This window comes from Podarcis erhardii (genome assembly GCF_964252035.2).
Source record: "Podarcis erhardii genome assembly, chromosome: 5".
Classification (NCBI taxonomy): domain Eukaryota; kingdom Metazoa; phylum Chordata; class Lepidosauria; order Squamata; family Lacertidae; genus Podarcis; species Podarcis erhardii.
In genome coordinates, this window is record NC_138509.1 from 21561362 (window position 1) to 21569529 (window position 8168).

General features: G+C 42.7%; 1 long non-coding RNA gene across 3 annotated transcripts in view; it reads right to left on the reverse strand.

Annotated features, from left to right (window-relative positions):
- Positions 1-6929, reverse strand: part of LOC309341623 — a 31317-nt gene extending 24388 nt beyond the window's left edge. For all 3 annotated transcript variants that reach the window (XR_014156445.1, XR_014156446.1, XR_014156447.1), the window contains exon 1: positions 6812-6929. This is a non-coding gene — a long non-coding RNA (uncharacterized lncRNA). The remainder of the gene's footprint in view (positions 1-6811) is intronic.
- Positions 6930-8168: the final 1239 nt, after the last annotated feature.

Here is an 8168-nt window from a genome sequence, read left to right on the forward strand (position 1 = left end):
AATGCTCCAACTACCGCACAATTGCACTTATTTCACACACTAGCAAGGTTATGCTTAAAATTCTAGAAGGAAGGCTCAAGCAGTATGTGGACCGAGAACTCCCAGAAGTGCAAGCTGGATTTAGAAGAGGCAGAGGAACCAGAGACCAAATTGCAAACATGCGCTGGATTATGGAGAAAGCTAGAGAGTTCCAGAAAGACATCTGCTTCTGCTTCATTGACTATGCAAAAGCCTTTGACTGTGTCGACCACAGCAAACTATGGCAAGTTCTTAAAGAAATGGGAGTGCCTGATCACCTCATCTGTCTCCTGAGAAATCTCTATGTGGGACAAGAAGCTACAGTTAGAACTGGATATGGAACAACTGATTGGTTCAAAATTGGGAAAGGAGTACGGCAAGGCTGTATATTGTCTCCCTGCTTATTTAACTTATATGCAGGATTCATCATGCGAAAGGCTGGGCTGGATGAATCCCAAGCCGGAATTAAGATCGCCGGAAGAAATATCAATAACCTCAGATATGCAGATGACACAACCTTGATGGCAGAAAGTGAGGAGGAATTAAAGAACCTCTTAATGAGGGTGAAAGAGGAGAGCGCAAAATATGGTCTGAAGCTCAACATCAAAAAACCAAACATCATGGCAACTGGTCCCATCACCTCCTGGCAAATAGAAGGGGAAGAAATAGAGGCAGTGAGAGATTTTAATTTCTTGGGCTATATGGTCACTGCAGATGGTGACAGCAGCCACGAAATTAAAAGACGCCTGCTTCTTGGGAGAAAAGCAATGACAAACTTAGACAGCATCTTAAAAAGTAGAGACATCACCTTGCCAGCAAAGGTCTGTATAGTAAAAGCTATGGTTTTCCCAGTAGTGATGTATGGAAGTGAAAGCTGGACCATAAAAAGGCTGATCGCCGAAGAATTGATGCTTTTGAATTATGGTGCTGGAGGAGACTCTTGAGAGTCCCATGGACTGCAAGAAGATCAAACCTCTCCATTCTTAAGGAAATCAGCCCTGAGTGCTCACTGGAAGGACTGATCGTGAAGCTGAGGCTCCAATACTTTGGCCACCTCATGAGAAGAGAAGACTCCCTGGAAAAGACCCTGATGTTGGGAAATATGGAGGGCACAAGGAGAAGGGGATGACAGAGGACGAGATGGTTGGATAGTGTTCTCGAGGCTACCAGCATGAGTTTGAGCAAACTGCGGGAGGCAGTGGAAGACAGAAGTGCCTGGCGTGCTCTGGTCCATGTGGTCACGAAGAGTCGGAGACAACTAACCGACTAAACAACAACAACATTGCCCAATGTGGTTCACGACTCAACCTGCCTACCTACTTGGTGTCAGGCTTTGGGGAATCAGCTCTTCCCCCGTGGTCGTAAATGAGCAGATCAAATGAAAGGAATTCTTACCAGTTAGTTTCTTTAATAAATACAGTGAAGGACAAAATAAAGTTTCCACCCAGAATGGCAGCGCTCCCAATTAAGCTTACACCCCCTACGTCCCTATTCATCTACTCACTCCTACATTTTGTAATCTGAGCTTGTACCCTCTGTGCTGTCTGTTCTGAAACTTTCTGAGCTCTTCGTGACCTTGGGGAGATCAGAGGAATGCTGTCCAGTGACTGTGAATTTATTAACCCTCTCTCTTCCAGTGTCACTTCTCCTAACTGTTCCCCATCCAGTATTTCCCAGCTTCTGCCTTCTGAACTATGCCCCTCTGCAAACCACTGTTCCAAATCTATACTGTCCTCCTGCTCCTAGGAAGATTCAGGACCAGGAGCAAGAGCAGGGGGAGGGGGTGTCTCCCACCATTCCTCCTCAGTGCAGCACGGTCCCTGACACTTGGACTGCGCACAGTAATTCATACGCAAAGGATATAGAATGGGCAGCATACAGTAATTCAAGTTTGCAAAGGGATTTTTCCAGTGATTCTATCTGTTGCAGTCCCTCATAGCCACTGAAAAGACACTCAGAAGGGTCAGAGGGAACCTCTGGAGAAGGAAACAATGTCATAAAGAGAGACACAATAAATAGGAAATCAGCCATTCCCCTGATAGATGAGCATAGGACTCAGGATGGGAAATGGCATGCTAATTATCCTTTCCCATCCCTAGCCACCAGACCCAGCTCTGAACGAAAGCATCTTACACAATGCCTGCAATCTCACCCAGAATATGCCCAGAGGAGAGTATTTCGGATTGAAGAATGAAACTCAAATGTAGCACAATGTAAAGCTTGTATCCAACTGTGTCCCTCTGCTGGCAGAAGGCTCTTTGATCCAGGAGAAGTTTGCATGAGTGGAAGAGTGGGTAGGTGATTCTTAGTCATTCCCCACTCCTCCCACACCCTCCCTCTCAAATCTCAAATTAAGAGTAGGAAAGCATTTCTCTTAACCAGCCAATGCACTCATCTCCTGTACTCCGCCAGAAAACAGAAGCCTTTCTCATGGGAATTATAAGGATAGAACTCCCAAAACTCTATAGAAATTTATTCATCTATGCGACCGCAGAGACAAGAATGTTACTTGCCCAAAAATGGAAAGAAGAAGAAGTCCCAGCAAAGGAAGAATGGATACAAAAAAATATGGAATATGCAGAAATGGCAAAACTTACCGGAAGAATAAGAAATCAAGATAACAAACTTTTTATAAAAGAATGGAAATGGTTTATTGAATATTTACAGACAAATTGCAAACAGATAAAAACACTGGCAGGATTGTTGTAATAACCTGCAGTTACATGAGAGTATATATTTAAAGAAGATAAATAAATGAGAAAGTTGAGTTAATTTGGAGATGCAGAAGATATTTAAAATTAATTTAAGGAACCGCAGAAAGAGGGGGAAGGAAGTCAAGTTTTAAAATGTCAAAATGACTGTAAAATCAATTAAATGTATATATCTGAAAAGAATAAATTAAATTAGAACAAAACAAACCAAAAACAAATGTCCTATGGATGAAAGAATAGTGGGTAGATATTTGATATATTCTACATCAGTACTTTGCTGTCGCAGTCGACACTGAAAGGAACCTGAAGTACCATAATGGAGTCAACAGATAGTATTGAACAGTCCCCAACATTTAGCAGCCAACATTTGACAGTATCTGATAACTGACAGACAGCAGCAGTCAGTATTCAACAATATCTCCTATGTAGTGTTCAACTATTTGACACTAGTTGATAGCTGACAAACACAGTAGCTATCAGAATTTGACAGTATCTGATGTGTATCTTGAGAGGTTTCTCGTATGTTTCTTTTATTGTGTCTTTAAGAAACATGAAGATGATATTGTATACCCTGCCCTCATTGGACCTTTCTTCCAAGTAAGTGCCCTTAAGGTCATGTGCATGTTGTCATCAGTTTTGAAAGCCCAGGGGATGACCAAAACAAGAAATATCTTATACCCAAGTTGTGAGTGCTCTGCACTATAACAATTCAAAAGGTGAATTATTAGATGCATGCACGTTGTGTAAATCAAGGAAATGCTTTGCTCTCGATTTGTGCAACTTATTTTGTTATTTTTACTATTTTGCTGATAGGCATGTGGAAAGGGAACATGGACTTATACAAGGCGGTGAAGCCCTGCCTTCAGGCCACAGGAAATTTTATTCATCAATTCAAATGAGATTTGAGATTCAGCAAGTGCTGTCCCTACACTTTCATGGATATCTTCACAGATCTTCAAAAATCTGAATATTTTAAAAGCAATAAACAAGCACAAACACCTGGGATTCTTAGGGAATGGGATTTTGTGGCAAGTAGCAAGCTTGGAGAATTGTGTGCCAGACATGCAGCCCTGAGTATATTGCTCATGCAGCTAATAGATTTGCATGAGCAAAGCTAAGCCTGTGCCAATACGTTTCACTTTTGAACATTTATGAGGGAGGAGGGGCAAAATGAAATTACCATTGCTATTGTGGAGGAAATTTCAGGGGGTGCACAGATTTCACATTTACCTTAAGTCTCCATAACATTATGATGTAACTAAGTTTTGTGTGTCTGCATTCTTGTCTGAATTTTTAAAACAATTATTGTGCTGTATTCTGCAGCCTTCCTGGCTGCCAGCATTTCCCGCAAGCATTTGAGAGGACCACAAAGTGTAGGCAGCCCAGAAGGCTGCCTGTGGAGGGGCCTAAGAGCAACACATTTTTTTAAAAAAAGATAAAAGGAATTCCTTTCAAATTGTTTTTAACTTTTGTCACCAGATATAAGGCACTCCACAGACAGCCTCCAGGGTTGTCTGCACTTTGAGGTCCTCTCTTCTCAGGGGCTTTCAGGAAGCTATGAGGTCTAGAAGGCAGCCATATTTTAAGCAGGGACACATGCAAACACAATCGATGGCTACCTCATAATGCCTTGAAGCCTTAAGGTAGTCCATCTTTAAAAACAAAGTTTGCTTCCCCTCTTTCACTGAATAAGGAAGATAACAACTGCATCTTTTGCAGGGGGGGAGAGGGAAGAAAGATGCACTATAAGTGAGAGTTCTGCCTGAAACCAAATATGAAGCACCACCTTTTAAGAATGCATTAACTTTTCATTTTGAAGACAGGTTTTGGAAGTGTGTCAAGCAAGAGTTTTCACAAACTGAAAATGCTACAAAGAGGTGATAGTGGCGCAGACAAGGATACCTTGTTGGAGTGACATATTCTTGAATCTGATTTGGGTGTTCAGACCCAGAAACCTCCTCCTTAAATAAATTCACACTTGACTCAAATTTTTGGTTTGCTATTGGCAGAATTTAGGCCACAACTTTATTGATTACAGAAAGTGAATGGTTGCATAGGCTCTGGTTCCAGCATAGGTCAGCCAAGGGTGAACACCTGGATAAGTGGAAAGCTGGGAACAGGCTATCTCCACCACCCAAATGTCCCCCTGGACTCAGGCACGGGCACAACCTCCTTGCAGAGGTTGACCAAACCGTCAATTTCATAGACTCATAGTATCATAAATTGTAGAGTTAGAAGGGATCCCACTGCAATGCAGGTGTCTCAGCTACAGCATCCATAATGGATGGCCATCCAACCTCTGCTTAATATCCTCAAGAAAGGAGAGTCTACAACCTCCTGAGGAAGTCTGTTCCACTGCCAAACAGCTCTTATTGTCATAAAGTTCTTCTTGACGTTCATTCGGAATCTCCTTTCTTGTAAGTCAAAGCCATTGGTTTGAGCCCTACCCTCCAGTACAGGAGAAAACAAGCTTGTACCCTCCTCCTTGTGACAGCCCTTGATATATTTGAAGATGGCTATCATATCTCGTCTGTCTCCTCCTTTCCAGGCTAAACATATCCAGTTCCTTCAACTGCTCCTCATACGGCTTGGTTTAGAATTTTAATGTAGAATTTTAGTCCTTGGTTTCCAGCAGAGCAGTGGGGAGTTGGGAAACAAAATCAAAAGGCACCCGTCCCTTGATTTGTGTAACACACCATAGTGACCAAGAAAGAAAGAAGCAACGAGAATAGACAGCAACCAAGGCCACCAAATCAACATGCAAGGCAGGGAGCTGACTCACATTTACAAGATATATAGGCAGTCTTCCAAAGTGACTTCTCTGTGTAATAAAAACTAATGGCAGTCACAAACTATTGAACAGGGTAACTGATAAGAATTACCTTTGACTTTATTTGTATTGTTACTGGCCAAGGCGTTTCTATAAAGCCATGTGCCTGCCATAAGATAGACAATGAGTCAAGTCCATTTCCAATTAAACTACTGATGGGTGTGCCCCAGAGCCTGCAAATATACAATGCAAATAAATCGCCCAAGACACTGTTCTCTGTCCAACTAAGCACATGACAAACATGGTTGGTGACCTCTCAGGCCATTAGTGATTCACTTGCAGTCCTCCTATGGAAGGATATGTGCAATGAAGACTCTCAGCTAATAGTGAGCTTTAGTTCTCATAGCTAGTATAGGCAATCATGGGTAGGGGTACGGGCCAATCAGATGGGAGACTGCTTGGGAACTAGGGGTCATCGAGGGATTTGTCCCTAGCAGTGGCGTAGCGTGGGTTGTCAGCACCCGGGGCAAGGCAAGTAATTTGCGCCCCCTAATCTGTGGATTTGCGCCCCCTAACCCTAACCCCCAGATGTTGCGCCCGGTGCGGCTGCCCACCCCCCTGCACCCCCTACGCTACGCCACTGGTCCCTAGCAAATTCTCATACAAAACTGGTGTGATCCACACCTCCTAGATGTGAATGGATCAGAATGCAGTTACCTTTCAGATAACATTTGGTGGTTCCCTCATTGCAAGAAGTAACCAGGCATAGGGCCTTCTCTGTAGCTCTGCCCACCCTGTGGAATTCCTCCCATCAGGTGTCAAGGACATGAATAATTGTATAACCTTTAGGAGACATCTGAAGCATAGCTGTCAACGTTTTCCCTTTTTAAAGGGAAATTCCCTTATTCCAAATAGGATTCCTTGCAAGAAAAGGGAAAAGTTGACAGCTATGATCTGAAGGCAGTCCTGTATAGAGAAGCTTTTTAAGGTTTAATGTTTTACTATGTTTTTATATATGGTGGAAACTGCCCAGAGTGGCTGGAGCAACCCAATCAGATGAGCAGCGTATTGACAACAACAACATCAACAACAACATCATCATTATCATCATCATCACCACCCCAATCACCATCACCATCGTCATGTTTTCTTATATTCTGTTGGAAGCCACCAGGAATGGGGCAGGGTACAAAATTATCATCATCATCATCATCTTAGCCCAAGCTACAGATCCATTTATGAGTCTTCACATGCAGTTACAAAGGCAAGTTTTCCATGCAACCATTGTGTCAATACACTTAACCTTACTTACAGTGATATGCTTGAGGCTCCTGATCAAAACATATAAAACACTTTATCTTCCTGAAAAATGTAACTTAGCAGAATTCTCTGGGGACCAAATAGCTCAATCCTTTTCTGGGAAAACCTCCATAAGTAAGGTACACAAATATTACCTAGGCAACCACATCTCTACCCACCCATGTGTGAGGTCACAAAAGGCTAATGAAACAAGCATATGAAACTGTCTCACCCTGAGTCAAAATTCTGGTCCATCTGATTCAATATTGCCTACTTTGGAAGCAGCTCCCAAAGGTTTCAGGCAGAGATCTACCCCAGTCCTGCAATCAGATCTTCTTTAACTGGAAATATTAAGGATTGGACATGGGATCTTCTGTGTGGACATGTATAAATCTCAGGTTGGTTGAAGCCCTTACTTGCAAGCTGAGAGTCAAGGACCAGGCATCTCAAAATACTTCTTCCCCTAACACTTGATGATGTTGGAACACCACCCATTCAAAGTTTTTGTATCCCCAAGGTGAGTGTCCTTTTTTGTACTCAATTTATTCCTCCCTGTCCCACCTCTTCTATGAGATTTCCTCGCAGCAGCAGCAATTCTGACACTGGAACAACTTCACTGCAAAGAAGTGGGTTCTGATACAGAGAAGGTGAGTCCCATTTATCTTCTGAGCAACAAATTCCTGCAGCCTCAAAGCCTCATTCTTCATGAAGGGACTTCCAAGGAATTTCAAGGGAAGCAAAAATAGTTTCAGTAAGTGACATTTCTCAAGGGAGCTCTGCAGATCCTTATCTATTACAGACAGGAGGGAAATTATGTGCATTATGGATGAGAGATACGCAGCCTTCAGAATACCCATGCACAATGTATTCATGGTGAATTAGCATATATTCTAATATGTTCTATCCCTCTGTTATGTTTTTAAACCACCCTTCATCCCAAGGAGATCCCAGGTCAGCAAATTGTAAGGAATACACACAATTGTGTGTATTCCTTACAAGTGTGTGTGTGTGTGTGTGTGTACACACAACTAAAAATCAAGACAAAGCAGAACATTATCAGCTCACTTTCTGAAGGAGCAGTAACATCATTCCCTGATGATGAATGCCTGGTAACACGAGGGCGGTCTTTTGAAGAGAAGAGGGTTCTACAACCAGGGTGCCACAGAAAATAAGGTCCTATCCCGGGTCACTGAATTGCAAACCACAGCCATAGGCAGGAGCACGAGTAGGGTCTCCTCCACAGATCATAAGGCTCAGGGTGGAAGATAATGGAAAATATTTGCTTATATAAAAAAGGGCAAATCAGGGGAGGATTGGCTGGGCAAGTGCAGAGAGTCAGTAATGGGTGGTAGTTATCTAAAACCTCAGAA